This window comes from Lissotriton helveticus, chromosome 5_1 (assembly GCF_964261635.1).
Source record: "Lissotriton helveticus chromosome 5_1, aLisHel1.1, whole genome shotgun sequence".
NCBI classification, from domain to species: Eukaryota; Metazoa; Chordata; class Amphibia; order Caudata; family Salamandridae; genus Lissotriton; species Lissotriton helveticus.
This window is the reverse complement of record NC_136065.1, coordinates 860,768,201-860,784,960: the sequence shown is the minus strand read 5'-3', so window position 1 is coordinate 860,784,960 and position 16,760 is coordinate 860,768,201.

Here is a 16,760-nt window from a genome sequence, read left to right as displayed (position 1 = left end):
GAACTTCGCTAGATCTCTTAAAACCTTTAACCTAACCTTTTTGAAAAATTTCGGATCAGCAAACTTAAACAAAAAGCCATGCTCGTTATAGTTGTTCTTTCCGAGCATTGCACAAAACATATTCCCAATAACAGAAATTGTCGGGGTTCCCAACAGCATTCTGCAGTTTTTTAGCCGGAAGGCCCATGAATATATTTGAAAGTCTGGGAGCGCCAATCCTCCCTACACAAGTTTTCTTCTGAGCTTCTTCCAAGAGAGGCGAGGCCCTTTTGAAGCCCATAAAAAATAACTAATCTCGCTCTGTAACTTTGCAAACCACTCTTTCTTAAATATCAACGGACGTGTTTCAAACAAAAAAGTTATCTTTGGCAAAATCATCATCTTCACCAAATTTGTACGACCAAACAGTGAAAGCGGTAAATGTGCCCACCCCAGAAGAGTGGCAGTTATCTCCTATTTTAATTTTAAAAAGTTAACTTTAGCCAGATCCCTGATGTCATGCGTTATCCTCACCCCCAAATATCTAATCTCGGACTTGCAGGCTATTCCCTCAACATTTGAGTTCAAGGCCATAATCTCCGTTTTATCTTCATTAATAGCATAACCTGATACAGCCCCGAACTCATTGGTCAATTCTAAAAGGCATTCCATTGACTGAAGTAACTTAGGAGTGAAAATAACAATGTCATCGGCATATAACCCGATCTTTTTGGACCAACCCTCAAATTTGAACGGAGCAATCTTCTCTGCAGCTCTTATCTTACAGGCTAGGGGCTCGATATATAAATCAAATAAAAGTGGTGACAGAGGGCACCCTTGTCTAGTCCCTCACATGATTGGAATTGGCTGAGTTAATATCCCATTAACTAACACTCGGGACGTAGGGGACTGATATAAAGATGCAAGAGAGCTGCTGAAATTCTGGCCTATTTTAAGATGTTTTATCAAAGCCTGTAGATATATATACAATTTACACGATCAAATGCCTTGGCGGCGTCCAAGGCGATAACAGCCAAGGGAAGATCGTAGGCCGAGGCCATATCCATAGCACCAATGAGTGAAAAAGTTCATTCTTTCAGGTATCTGCCCTTTATAAAACCTTTTTGGTCTTCATGGATTAACTGCGGGATAACAGTGCTCAGCCTGTCGGCCATAATTTTTTCAAACAATTTATACTCACAATTAAGTAACGATATAGGCCTGTAAGAATCCATATACTTTGGTGACTATCCTGGCTTTGGTATTAGTATGATGTTTGCCTCATTCCATGAAAAAGGCAGAGAAGCCTTGCCCAGAAAGATCTGATTGAATAGCTGGCAAATAATTGGTGACAAAATGCCTGTCATTAATTTGTAAACTTCGGCCGGAAGACCGTCTGGCCCAGGTGCCTTACCCCTTTTTCCCCCTTTAAAAGCCCCTTCAACCTCTGATTGAGATATTTCCTGAGGGGGCGGACCTCTGGAGGCATGCCAGCACTCCCTCACTTTCCCTTACGGAGAACAGCTTCATCAGACGGATCCTGCGACTCCCCAGTAGTACTCCCCTAACCCCCCTAGGGTTCGACCTGGGATTAGTCCCTATACAGGACATCATTTCGAACCATCCACTGCTATACTGGAGACGGCTATGGTCCACTCCAGAACTAGAGAGTTTCAGAGAGGACTTACATGATCTTCTGTCTGTAAGTGGAGCTGGAAAGATCCCATGGCTGAGTTATATTAAACATCTTACTCTAGCACTTGGAATGGGGGATCTGTGGACGTCTCCTGAGGCGGCATGCACCCAGATTTCTAAAAAATCTTTGAATCTGGCCCTAAACCAACATCGCCACACCAGTGTATTCACAAATCCTTCTATGGGCAGGCTGACAGAGCACTTTCTTGATTTCAAGGCACTCCCAGGATTCGAGAAATTTCTGGACGATATCCAGGCCCCGCTGGCCAAGAAGCTGTACATCCAATTTAGGCATGGCTCACTGCCGCTTAGGGGTCTTACCCATAAGTGGACTGGGAGCATACAATCAGTGAGCACTTGCCCCGGGTGCAGGGCTACAGAGGAGACAGATCAGCACGTTCTGCTCTTTTGCCCTTCGTACCGCGTTGCGAGGGCCAAATGGATAGTTCAGTTTTGAAGGTCCAGGGGTCTCAGAGACTTTAGGGTAGTGCTGAGAATTCTAAGAACGGACACCACGGCCTTGGCCATGTTTGCAACATCAAGGTTCCTTATATCCATGTGGTATACCAGATGTGCAATTCTAAAAGTAAGTCCAAAAACATTACCCAACAGCTAAGGACTTCCCCCCTGATCATGGTAAAGGTACTCACTGTGTGGGGCCCTATCTACTATTCTATGTCTGTTATTATGAGATGGGTGTACTGTTTTGTATTGTTTTTATCCTTTTGTACATTTTGTTATATAGTTCTTATTGTGATTTCTTTTAAATAGTTTTTAATTCTCTTTTTAAATTAGACTATGAAATTGTAAATTTTCTTTTTATGGTTCTTAACCGAAAATAAAAGCTTTGACTGGCAAAAAACCTTTTTGGTCTTCATGGATTAACTGCGGGATAACAGTGCTCAGCCTGTCGGCCATAATTTTTGCAAACAATTTATAATCACAATTAAGTAACGATATAGGCCTGTAAGAATCCATATACTTTGGTGACTTCCCTGGCTTTGGTATTAGTATGATGTTTGCCTCATTCCATGAAGAAAGGAGAGAAGCCTTGCCCAGAAAGATCTGATTGAATAGCTGGCAAATAATTGGTGACAAAATGCCTGTCATTAATTTGTAAACTTCGTCCGGAAGACCGTCTGGCCCAGGTGCCTTACCCCTTTTTCCCCCTTTAATAGCTCCTCCAACCTCTGATTGAGATATATCCTGATTTAATACATCCTGAAGGTCGTCAGGTAGTGGCTCCACAAACTCTAGCCAGCGATTTAACGCCTGCTCTACAGGCCTAAGATCTTCGTTGTAAACTTTCACAAAATAGTCATGAAAAGCAGCTGCTATTCTTTTACTGTCTGTAATCGTCAAACCTGACTGCACCACTCTTACTTCTTTAATCCGATTCCGAACTTGGTCTTTTTTTGCCTTCCAAGCTAACAATTTACTACACCCCTCATCATATTCAAAGTGCGCAAGTTGGCTGGCATCCCATTTCTCCTTAACCCTTTGATTTAAAACTCCCACCAGGTCGATTTTGACTCTGTTAACTCATGCAATATCCTTTTACCCACCTCAGGTCCGCCGAGATTTACAATATACGCCTCGCGCTGACGTATTTTCTTCTCCAATTCTGAAACCTTACTATAATATAGTCTCCTCTTCTTCACTCCCATGGCACCTAATCTCCCTCACAAAAAAGCCTGACATGTGTCCCAAACGATCTCGATCCTAGTTGATCCCATATTTTTATCAAGAAAAACTTCAGTCTCCTCGCTCAAAATCTTTAATGCTTCCTGATCATAGAGGACCGTACGATCTAACCTCCATGTTGAACCCGATAAACCGTCTTCTAATTCCATTGATAATATAATGGCTGAAGATGCACACCAACATGGCCCACCTGAGTCACACAATCAATCAGTCTAGAATTGAGCAAAAAGTAATCAATACGGGATTTATGACTAGATTTTTTATTATAGAATGTGTATCCAGGTTGCTGGCCGGACCTCAATCGCCATATATCACATAAGCCTAACTGGGCAATCATCATCTTAACTCTGTTAGACATTTTAGAATTTACCATAGCTCTACTCTTTTCTGGCCGATCTAACTTATGGTCCAACACAGTATTAAAATCGTCATAATTATTTTACGAGAAAAATTTAGTAATTCCCTGGCAAGCTCGTCTAAAGGACCCACATCGTCCTGATTCGGACCATAATAACCAATAATAATAAACATTTGCCCTGCCATCTTTAGTTTCACAATCAACCATCTACCTCTAACATCATCCGCTTTACCCTCCACCGAAATATTAACCCCCTGACTAATTAAATCTGCAACACTTTTTGTAACCGCTGTTTGAGGAGTATTAAGTGCATGAGCAACCCACCGCTGAGCCAGAAAAAATTCCTTACTTTCAGCCTCTGATAAATGGGTCTCCAGCAGTATTATAATTTGAGCCAAAGAATCCCTCAAATATTTCAAAATGAACTCTCTCCTCGATTTCACACGCAGTCCATTTACATTCCAAGATAGGATTCTAAGCTCTTTTAAGGTAACCCCACTCATAACAACCTAAGCCAACAAAATCATAGAACCTGACGGTAAAAGAGCTTCTGAGGTATTTTCCAAATTTTCTCCCCTTTCCCTTACCCTTACCCTTCCCCGATACCTCTACCCCCCTTCCCCTACGGTCCCCAAGGGACCCCCCCCTACCCCAGAACACTCAACCAAACTACCCATGGCCAAAGCCTTATTGGGTGCCTACAGTGGACGGTGCGGGTAAACACTAAAGTAAATTAATAGTATGCCTGCACGGCATCTACTCTTTAGACCTAACAGTACACTACCTAAACTTAAACACTAAAGTAAATTAATAGTATGCCTGCACGGCATCTACTCTTTAGACCTAACAGTACACTACCTAAACTTATTACAAACTCTCCGTCTGACATTGTTCCCAAAAATTATCCACCTCCTCAACAAATCGAAAAGAATACATCTTATTATGCCACATAACTTTTAAAAAAGCCCGAAACTTCTCAAAGGCTCAATCCGATACCTAACTCCTGTTGTCTATTGGCAGTTACCGGAGACAGATCAGATCTTACCTCCACCTTGGCTCCGTCTACCATGATGATTTTTTTTTTTAGAGCAGCAGCCAAGATTTTTTCTTTTAAAGTATAGGTCAGAAAATTATTCAAAATTCTCCTAGGCTTAGAACGGTTTGGGTTCAACCTAAAGGGATCGCGGTGCACCCTCTGAATGTCCCTAAAAATCTCGTTGTGGTAATGTCTTTCTTCTTTCATTATAGTTCCATTGATGTCATATAGAACTTTAAGATGTAATGTGGAATGTTTGGTATGTAATGTGGATTGTGTTGTTGATGAACCGAGGTTCTAGACCAGAGAAGCGGTTGGAGCTGATCTGGTCTAGGCGCATAGGTTTGAGCACCATTGGGTCTTTGTACAACTTTAAATAAACTTAAAGTTTAACATATCTTTGCCTCCTCCGCTCTTTACATTCATCCTCAGCCTCCTCCAACTGTAATTCAGTCTTGAATAACTGTACTACAAATTTCTTAATATCAGCTCCTTCCTTACCCTCTGGCAACTTCAGAATCTTCAGGTTATTCCTCCTTTGCATATTTTCCAACCTTTCTACCCTCTCTTCGTGTTCCCTATCTTTCATCTTAATAGCCTCTGACTCCTGATGGTTGTTCATAACTTTCTCATGAATATCTTTAACTTCGGCCTCTAACACTACTGTACGGGAACTCAGCTCATCAATTTTACTCTCTAGCAAACTGCAGGTGGCTCTAATACTTTTCTGATGCAATTTGGAAACCTCAAACCCCTTATGCATGTCGATGTTTAATTTTTTTTAAATAGCAAAAAACTGTAAGATCAGGGTCTTCTGGTTCAGGATCTGTCCCAAACCCTTCCTCATTGTGGCAGCTCAAATTATTAGATTTCTCCAACTCAACAGCCTCAACAACTAAAGCGCTTGCCCCCCCTTCCCCCCGGTTAAGACACCTGCGCCAGAGAAAAGGGCTAGCTGATCTGTGCAATCTTCTTCACTAACGGTTAAGTCTATCTGAGCCTGGGGGCCATGACCCACCTCCTCCATGTCTAGAGAGAGAACCTGATAACGATTAGGGCTCAAATGGTTAGACCAATCCAGCGGATTTTTTAACCGCTGGGACTTGCCGAGTGACCCTCACTTCCCCCGATATGCGGTTTGTTATCTCTGAAGGTTGGTCGGATTTAGGGGCTACTGAAAAACCTATTGGACTAGGTAGAGACTCCTCCTTTAGTATCAAAGTCTTTGGCACTTTTTTAAAAAATGAGGTAAGAGAGGGGGTTGTCTTAAACTTGCACTCCAGTAAGCCTGACTTACCCAGCGTGTTACAACTACTAAACTGCTTACTGTTTTTTTTACTGTGCTTTTAAGCTTACTTTCAGCAACACTTTTAGTATTTGCTTTAGGCGAACCAATATACAATAACAACTTCTATTGTTCAGTGTCTGTGTGTGTGTGTTGTGTGTGTGTGTTTTTATTTCATTGTGTGTGCTGTTTGTAGTATGTGTGTGTCGGTGTGCGTGTGTGGTTTGTGTGTGTGTGGGTGTGGGTGTTGTGTGTGTGGGTGGGTGTGTTTAAGGGTGGTTGTGTGTGTGGTGTTGCATGTGTGTGGGATTGTATGTGTGTGTTGTATGTGTGTGGCATTGTGTATTTGGGTTTGTGTGTGTGGGAGTTTGTGTGTGTGGTGTTGTGTGTGTGTGTAGTGTTGTGTGTGTGGGTTGTGTGTGGGGATTTGTGTGTGGTGTTAGTGTGTGGTTGTGAGTATGTGTTTTGTTTTGTGTGTTTTGTGTGTTGTGTGTGTTGTTGTGGTTGTGTGTTTGTGTGTTATTTTTGTGTGTGTTTGCGGTGTGTTGTGTGTTTTTGCGTTGTAGTGGTGTTTTTGGTGCTGTGTGTGTGATATTGTCTGTGTGTGTGTGTTAGGGTGTTTTGCAGATGTGTGTGGGGGTCTTATGTGTGTGTGGTGGTGTGAATGTGTATGTTTGTTTGTGTGGAGTTGTAGTGTTCAGTGTTTGTGTGTGTGTGTTGTGTGTGTGTGCTTTTATCTCATTGTGTGTGCTGTTTGTAGTGTGTGTGTGTTGTTGTGTGTGTGTATATCCTTGTAATGTAAATGAAAATGGCGGATGTGTCAATGTCCCCTAACGATAGTTACGTTAGTTAGTGTTGCGGTCTAGTTTTTTATTTGCTTTTGTGTTCCTTTTTTGATTGACGTGTGTCACAAGGCCTCATAAATAAGGCCCTATATGTCAATAGTCCATGGCTGGGAGAAACACAAACTCAGGATTTAAAATCTAATGTAATGCTTGGGGTTGTCTGTACTGATAAAAGGATCTCGCTGGTAAAAGCCGTTGCCCAATTACCTGTCCACATAAAATAAAAATCTGGATCTGCCTGTTACACCATGTGTCAAACCTATGACTAGACAAAACACAGATCTCTCCAGTACATGCACTAACCACCAGTTATGTTACAATTATTACCCTGCCCTTCATGACTCCACCCCCTTTTTGTTGCCACACCTTGACCCCCAATGTATGTATTTCCGAAGCGAAGTTTCTTCCAGCACTGGTTGGGATGGAAGATTGGCTGCCTTCCCAATAGTTACAAACTAAAGAGTTTGTCCTACGGTGTCCCTTTTTACGTCTGCATTGTCAAAAGTTGAAGAGAAATTGTTACTGGCTCACTGATATAATTGTTAACTTCCTGTTCATGCCAGCTTCAATCCCATCCCATCCTGTTCTCGCGGCCTCGAGGGCGTAGGGGAGGGGGGACTGTACAACAGAAAATACGGTCGAAAAAGACTGTGGGCCAGACGTAGGTCACCAAATACCGGTCGGTAACGTCCGATTTCGGCCGTTACCGACCGGTATTTGTTTTTTGACATGTAGGGGGCTCACAATGTACTGATTTGGTAAATTTACCGATTCAGTAAAATACAGAATCGGTAAATTTACCGAATCGGTAAATCTAGATGTAGGTGGCACAGAATACAGTGCCACAGTCCCTTCATAATTCGTTATTTATATAACGAATTCCTGTATACATGCACATCTGTGCATGTACACCTGTGCCATGTGACACACATACATGCCCTTAGGGCATGTATGTGTGCCACATGGCACGCAAGCCAGAATCAGGGGCGCAACAGGGTGTCAAAGTGACACCCTGTCCCCTTGACAATTCGGTAATTTGACCGAATTGGTATTTACCGATTCGGTAATTGACATTGATTCCTATGGGCCTCAAGGTAAAAATTACCGAATGTTTACCTACATCTGATATACCGAATCTAGAATACCGAATCGGTAAAATTCGATATTCTAGAGTCGGTAAATCAGATTTACCTACATCGGGCCCTGTGTCAGCAAAGCAAGGGAGAGCCGGGTGTGGGCGGGTGAGAGCACAGAACGTAGCGCTACAAAAGGCTTTAAAGGCCAAGTTAAAAGGCACTGTCTCGTCTGCCAAATTAAATAATAAAACAAAAAATGCGAGTGGTGACGCGAGTTGTGCGCACGCGCGCCGACAAGATATAAGTTAGAGCTAACATCGCTAAGGCATGCCTGTAAATAAACATAAGGATGGCATAGGTATATTGAAGACTGAACAATCGAACTGTAGTAGTAATGTAGCGTCCCATGTGGCCTACTATGTTGGTGTGCTGGCAACATGAGTCTAGGGGTGCGGCATTAAGGGCAAAACAGGGCGTGATCATGGGGTGGTAAAGGTAGAGAAAAGAGGGGAGAAAACAGAGATGGTGTCTAATAGCAATGTGTAAGAGGATGAAAACTGTGCATACCATTCGTGGTTTCGTTGGACGGCGGGAGAGAAAGGACCGGGCGTGTAAGAAGCAACGGTGCTTAACAGAACAGGAGGAATCGCTGTCTCACATGATTGTCCAGCCCAGGCCGCATGGAGGAGTATATAAAAGAAGGAGCGGGGTGTGCCTAAAAAGGTAAGGCACAATCGGAAAATATAGGTTCAATAGGCCAGGGCAACGAAGAGTGAGAACCGCGGTCCAGATCAGTCAAGCGTGAGAGGACGAGGAAGTAATGGTTGCCGGCTTGAAAGTAGATAAACCGACAGTTTAAAACCAAGCGGAGCGGGGGATATATACATATATAATTCAGGCGGGTTGTGCCTGAAGGTATAAGGCACAAAATATGCATAATGGGCAGGTTGCGCTGACAACATATGCCACAAATGGGAACCCTGTATCCGTTGGGCAGTAGTCTCCAGCGGAGAGAGACCCCATGTGTGCAGCATAGCTCAGCTTGCGTGGTAACAAGAGACAGGGGGAGGGAGATAAGGGTAAACCAGTGGTCTGGAGGGGGCTGGGGAGGGGCGGCTGGGGAGGGCCTAGACACGGTGTGGGAGGAGGGGACTGGAGACGGGAGACACGGCAAGATTAACGCGAGAGCAGGGAAAGACACTGTATAGGGAGAGAGGGGCATTCCTTTAAAGTCTGTGTCGGCGGGCGGGGGAGCGGCAGCTTTGAAGTATGATGGGGGAGCGGCTTGTTTAGGACCTGCGGAGCGCGTGAAGTGGCTGCTGGCAAATGGCTTTAATGTTCTTGTCTTGCTTTGTGGGAGGGATCGGGGGAGCGAATTGCTGTGCACGTGCCTGGCTCTCATATGAACTGTATGTGATCCGCAGTGGGTAGAGTTTTGAAATCAGCTTACTATAATCTCGCCGAAAACAATGCTTACGCATTGCTTCAGCGAGACCTAATAAAAACCAATGACTCTAACTTTGGGTATTTCCAATTGGGAGCCACAGTAGCGCCAGCTCTGGATGCTCCAATTTCAATGGAGGTAGCCTTGGACATCATAACTGGGTCAAGGGTTATGTTTTGGTGTTGACCCATCTGTGTCTTTAGTAATAGTATTGACAGAATATATTAAATCAAGAGCAGTGTGCTATTTTATATCTTCTGACCCTGCAAACTGACCAGACACGATTTATATTTATGCCCTTCACATCTACACCTTTTATTGTATCTTTGAATTTTATTGACCCAATGAAATAACTCTTTGCTTAATATTGCACAATAAATTAATTTGTGGAGAATTTTAATGTCTCTTGTGGATTTGCTCCATTGGTGTAGCTTAATAGCCGAAACAAATAATTAGATCATAATCTAGATACTGGCATATAAATGTGTGAATGTTCATCATAATCCAGTTACACTTTCAGATCATGTTTCACGGGAAAAAGCCACTGCTGTCCCCTTAAGTCCGTCCTGCTATTATCCACTTCCTCGTGGTCATTTTTCATTTTACCATGGCAGCTTCGCATTCTTAAATGCACATTTTCTGTGTTTTAGATGCAGCAATTTTTGCTGTTTTGGGACAATTACAATCAAAAGTAAGGCAAACAATATTGTGTGGGGCCCTTCCGAATCAAACGTGTTTTATGTGACTGTGTTGCTGACACTGTGGGGCATATTCACAACAGAACGGCGGAGCATGGTGTTATGTCACAGTTGGTAATGCCGCGCTCCAAAATTCTGAAAATGCAGGGATGCGCTGTATTTACAATAAAACAGCGCACCCCTGCATTTCACCTAGCATTGGTGCTAAATTTAGCTGCCTAGCGCCAACGCAGACACCCTTGCACCATCGTGAAAGGGTGCCTGCATTGCAGGGAATGATTTTCAATTGAAATGTTCCCTAAATTTGCACAGATATATAGTTTTACTGATAAGAATAAATTGCACACCAATTATATTTGTGCACTGCCAATCTTAAAATCTTAGTTTCACCACACTTCAAATTTGAAAAAAATTGCTTAATTTTTGCTTTCCGAACTGCTGAATGTTTACAGTTTCTTTAAGCTCTATTACTTACCGGTAATCTTCATTACTCCCGGTCCCTTTGTCCTAGTTCCATTCATTAACAAAGTGGAGATTACCATCTCCCGACAGAAAAAAGGCCAGAGGAATGATGGGACCCTAATACTGCCCCTCCCACTGGGAGTACATAAGCAGTACTTACCCAGCATTCTGCCTGAACAACCAAGCCCAAACAGGAAGGCCGGCCATCTGGGAGGGAGGGGCGTGTGAATGGGACGAGGACAACGGGACCCGGAGAAATTACGATTACCGGTAAGTAATAGAGCATTACCCCCAGTTCCCTTATGTCCTCGTCCCATTCATTAACAAAGTGGAGAATACCAAAGCAGAAACCCGGCCTTCCAAACCCACAAGCACACAGGAAACCACACCAAAGGCAGCAACCCAAGGGAAGCAAAAAATGTGGAACCCCAGGAAGCAACCGGCCAGCAATCCAGAACAGGACAGCAGGGATACAAAAAAGGACCAAAAACATATCCAAGGAAAACAGAAGGCCAGAGCCACAACACGGAGGCAGCCAACCAGAGAAACCGGAAACAGAGCAACCAGGCCAAAAAAGGAAAAACCCCAACCCAACAGGACACAGCCAAGGGAACCGAACTGGACAAGGCCAGCAAGCCCAGAACCACCAGGAAGGCACACATGATCCAGCAGCAGCACAGACACCGACCAAACCCCAACCACACCGGAGAAAGCTAAAGAAAAGAAGCCAAGGCCGGCCAACAGGGCGCAGGTACAACCAACCAGACCAACGAGGAAGAAGGGAAGCACAGGCCAGGAACCGCCGCCCACCCCCAAACTGAACGTCTGGCCCCCAGAGAGCCCAGAGTAAAAGGTCCCCGAAACCCCGCAGAGGAGGCCCAGGGCCCAGGAAAGAACGGCCAGCACCACCAGGGCCACCAAACGACAAACACCAAGCACCCACCCCAGAAGGAGGAGCCACAACGAGAGCCCAGGAGCAGGCCAAGAGCCAGACCCCAACCAAACAGAAAAGGACAGGGAAAGAGCCAGAGAACACAAAACCGAGAAGACCAAAAGCCCCACAAGGAAGGAGGCCGCAAACCGAACCAGGACCCGACACAAAACCCCAGAGCAGAAGGGGCAGAGTAGGCCAACTCCAAAGGCCACAGGCCAGAGACACCCCAGAAAGACCCGGCAGATAGCTGACCAAACAACAGAGAGGCCAGCGAAGACCAGAAACCAACAACCTGGAACCGCACCAGCACAGGAAGGGCGGGACAGGGCCAACGGCCACAACCCCAAAACCCCCAACCCCAAAGGGAGGGAAAATGAACCCCAAAAACCAGGCAAGCCAGAGAGGCAACAGAAACCGGGGCAGAAGCCAAAGGACCGCAGAGCCACACAAACACCAAGGCCCAGCACGCAGCAAAGGCGGCAGGAGCAGCAGAAAAGACCCCAGGGCGCACAGCACCCCCGACCAGGAACCAACGAGGCCCGCCCCACCTGACACCGGAGAGGAGACGAGAACAGGATCCAGCAGGGACGAACGGCCGAAGGTCAAGAAAACAGCCACAACCAGGGCAACAAACACAAAAGGAACCAGGAAGCCAGGACCGAAGCCAAGCACCCTGCCAAAGCAGGAGGACCCCCAGGCCCAACCAGCACTTGGAAGAAGCCCACGCAGCGCACAGGCCGAAGCAAAGAGCAGGGAGGCCGACAGAGACCCCCAGCACACCACCGCCTGACCACACAGTAGGCCGGAAGAAACCAAACAGAGGCACTCGCCAAAGCGGAAATTGGAGGAAGCGGAGAAGCCAGAGGCCCAAGCAGCACCAGTCCCCAGACAACCAGGAGCAAGGAGGGCAGACCCCCACAGTGGCAAGACAAACACCACAGAACCGCACTTCAACAGGAGAAGGGGGGAACGCCAAACAATGGACACCCACCGGGAGCAGAGCCCGGGAAAGCAAGGTAAGACAGGAGTGAGCCATGACACCAGAACCAGGAAAAAGGACCAAAGACGCCAGGCAGGCAAAATACACCCCAGAGCAGACAGAGAAGCGCCAGCACAGCCAGCAAAACCTGGGAGGCACAGACAGAGGCCACACCGAACCATCAGCAAGCCAGCAGACCAGGAGCAAAAGGAAGCAACCCTAGGCACGCCAATCCAAAAGCACAGAACACCAGGACCCCTCAGAGGCCCGAACAAGGCCAGACGCAGCCCAGGGGCAAACAGGGTGGAAAAGGCCGCCAGCAACAAGACGGACCAACGAAGGAGGAGCACCGGGACAACAGGGGGAAAAGCCGAAGCCCAACAGCAGCCAACAGAAACCCATCAGGACCAGGCAGGAAACACGGACACCCACCCAGAGGTGAACCAAGCCCGGGAAGAGAACAGCCGGCAGGAGCAGGCCCAGAAGGCCACTCCAGGGCACGGCGAAACCACCGGAACGCCACACCAGGACACCCAGAGAGCACACAAGCAGGGATGCAGGGCTGAAGAAGTCGACCAAGAGGCGCCGAAAAGCCCATAGGAGCAGGAAAGCCCAAGCGGCCCCCCCACCCAGACACCAGCCATTCCTGACCCAGCCCAACGACAGAGACCAGACGAGACCAGGAGCCCCCAGGGAGCAACCGCAGAGTAGAGTGGGAACCAGGCACTAACGACCAGGACACAGCATCAGCGAAAGACGGTCAGGCCCAAACAGCAGCAGCATGAACCCCAGACCGCCAGGGACCACCGGAAAGGAAACCAAACAGGTGAACCGCCACAGGGAACGCACCCCCGGGGGGCGGGGGGCGGGAGACAGAATAACGCCCACCCCCCCAGCCCAAGGCGCACCACCATGCCAGGGCAGGAGGACGAAACTGCCCGGGTGCCAGAAAGAAAAAGAAAACACATCCAACAGCCAGGCCGCGAGAGGGCCCAAGCACCAAGACCCACAACGGACAACCAAAGGCAGACTCCAAGGCGCACCGCACACCAAAGGAAGAGCAGGAGCCCAACCACACCAGCCAGAAAAAAATTAAGCAAGCCACAGCACCCTGGCAGGCTCGACAGACACCCAACCAAGCACCAACCAGGCCAAACCCCGCTAAAACCAGAGATCAGACAAGGACAGGCGCAGGCAGGACGGGAAGACCAGAGCCCCCCCCCCCAGAAGCCCTGGCAACACAGAGCCACAACCAGCACCAAAGACACATCCTCTGAAAGAAATCGCACAGAGCGGAAACACAACCAGAAGGAAGTAGGGGCCGAGCACCAGCACCAGCCATGAAACAGGAGGACACAGGCACCAGGCAGAAGCATCCAGCAGACAGAGGCCGCAGAAGGAGCAGCCATTGACCGAGCAGCACCACTGGTGGAACCAGCAGGGTGCTGCCAAGACCCACCGAAGCAAGCCATAGGAAAGCACAGGAAGCAGCGCAGAGCCCGCAAAGACCAGGCCAAAAGACCCGCCAGGGCAACACCGGAGAAGCAAGTGGAGCACAGCAGCAGCAGGGGAACACAAGGACAACGCCAAAGAAACCACAGAAGCCAGGAACAGCGCAAAGAGAGAGCCAGAACCATGAGCAACAAAAGACAGCAGCACCCAGCACAGCACGGAAGAGGCAAGCAGCCAGAGACAGCACCAGCCAGCTAGCCCACACAAAGAAACCCAAAGGCAGAGGACAAGCCACACACTCAGAGGCCCTGGGACAAACACTGGCAGTCCCACGCCACACGAAGCCCCAGGGGGCACTGGACCCAAACCAGGAGCACACACGGGCGCAGCAGGTGCAAGGACAGAGGTTGCGATACGGAACCGCACAGGCCACAGAACCAACCACCAGGGCCTGTGGGAGGAGCAGGACACCAGCACACCGACCCCAAAACATACCGTTATACAGACAGGAAAATAAGCAGGCAAAGGAGAACAGCACAGCTGTAAAGGAGGCTGCACCAGGGAAAGATGCAGCACAACGCATTTGATCCCCTGAAATAAGCGAGGCCAGCCCCACATTACGTGGCGGAGACTGATATATAGCGCAAACTTGACCCACATGTGTGGTGGGCCTCAGCAAGGCTGAACAGTGCTAGGGGTTTTCCCTTCTCTGCACGGAGTCCTCAGACCATAGAATAGAAGTTGGCACAGAAACTGGAATAGAAAATACAAGATTTATTAAACCTCATGAGGTGGAACTACATTCACCCAGCACCCTTCCGTAATGTATGGAGTAGCACACTAAATGGAAGGAGCTTGGTCCTTTTATACCCACACAGGGGCTCAAATGAAGGCGGCACAAGTACAATATGCTGGTTTTAGGTACATATAAGGTCATACAGAAAATGCACAGTCAACAAGTGGGAGGAGCCAACAGTTGATAATTCTGGTGAACACATCCTGACAGTTACAGACTAACAGCAGCTGCATGGACAGCTGCAAGCTTAACTGAGCATGTGCGAAGGTGGAAGGTGCTAAATATAGTTCGTCTCTAGGCAGATTTCACGAGCAGTTAACAGAAAGGTAGGACAGAGCACATGGCGAGCACATGGTAGCACATGTCAAAAAAAATGGCTGACAGAAATACAAAATGGATTCCACAGAATGGACAAGATAGTCTCTAAATGCAGGATGGCTTCTGCTAATGCTAACCTATTTGCTGCCAAATTACAACACAAAGGCATCGGTATCAGAGCGCTTCACAGAGCACCAGGTACAACACAAGGAAACCACCAGAGAGAAACCAGATGCAGCCCACGGGAACCAGGGGATGAAGCGATCAACCAGACCAGGGGATGATGCCCCGACTCCGAGATATGAACCCAGATCCCCAGCCCCAGAGACAGCAGCTGGCCGCACAGACCGCTGCAGCCACTGAGCCACAACCTCGAACCCGGAACAGCGGAGCAAAGAAGGAGCACTCCGGACCCCCTGCAAGAGCAAAGGGCCGAAGGCCGAAGGACTGGGCAGCAGGGCACCTAGCGCAGAAAGCACGCAAATACAGGGAGAAGAAAACACGGCAGCAGTTCTCGATTTGCAAAGTTGAACACAAATTGGAAATCCCTGTGCTCAGTCCCCTTCTGGCCGCCCAGTAGCACAGGAAGTGGAGGCGGCCCCGAGGCACAAACCCTGGCCTCCCAGCTGCAAGGCCAGCAGGCCAGCCTCGAGCAACATCCCCCCCACAAACAGTCCAAAAAACCAAACTGTAGGGAGAGAGAGAAAAATCCGCTATGACAAACTCACCCGGAGTGGGGGCCACCACCAGGAACAAGGCCTCCACTCCAACAGCCAGCCCAAGGGAATCTGCCAGAGCCAGGAATACTGCAAGCGCGGCACGTCATCCACCGGGCCAGGCCCCGGAACACATGTACGCGACCCGGAAGTAACAGGGATGCCACGCACAAGCCGCAAAGGGCCGGTCGGCAAGGCAGGGCTGGTCACGATCATCAACTGCCTCCCGGCAAGCCTGGCAGGCCAGGAGACAGACCAGGAACCCCACCACCCGCACAGCCAAGCTGCCGGGTAGGGGGAGGAGAGAAAAAACGCCAACCCAACCCAGAAGGAGCAGCACTAGCATCAATGTCCATTCTGTCGATAGACAGAAAAAAAGAACAGGCAGAATGCAGGGTAAGTACTGCTTATGTACTTCCGGTGGGAGGGACAGTATTAGTGTCCCAGCATTCCTCTGGTCCTTTTTTCTGTCTGGAGATGGTTATCTCCACTTTGTTAATGAATGGGACGAGGACATAAGGGACTTGGAGGTATAAGGTATCTACATTTTGTTGTGTCTTATGAAAAAATGACATCCTACATCTTTTTCTTTCACATTATGTGAACCCCAGCACAATTGTCCCATAATCACTTTACTTTTCTTTCTCATAAGCAGCTATTTTTTAGAAGAAATAGACTGACAATTGACCTCTGACTTTGAAGCACAGCAAATGTTACAATATAATTACAGAATTTAAAGGCATCTGCATGTATTGCTTGGACTTTTGCGACCCACCAACATTCACTTGTGATGACCTATAGCTTTGAGAAACACTGTTGGAGTACATGCCTGGGATCAAAAGAGCAGTATTTATGGTCTATCGGAAGCAATGAGTATACGAGTTTGAGGTGAGGGACCAGCACTGTTTAGAGACTCTGGTCACTACCCGACTCTCTGACCTGGGCTGGTACCTCACCTCAAATGCATAAACTTATTGCTCATA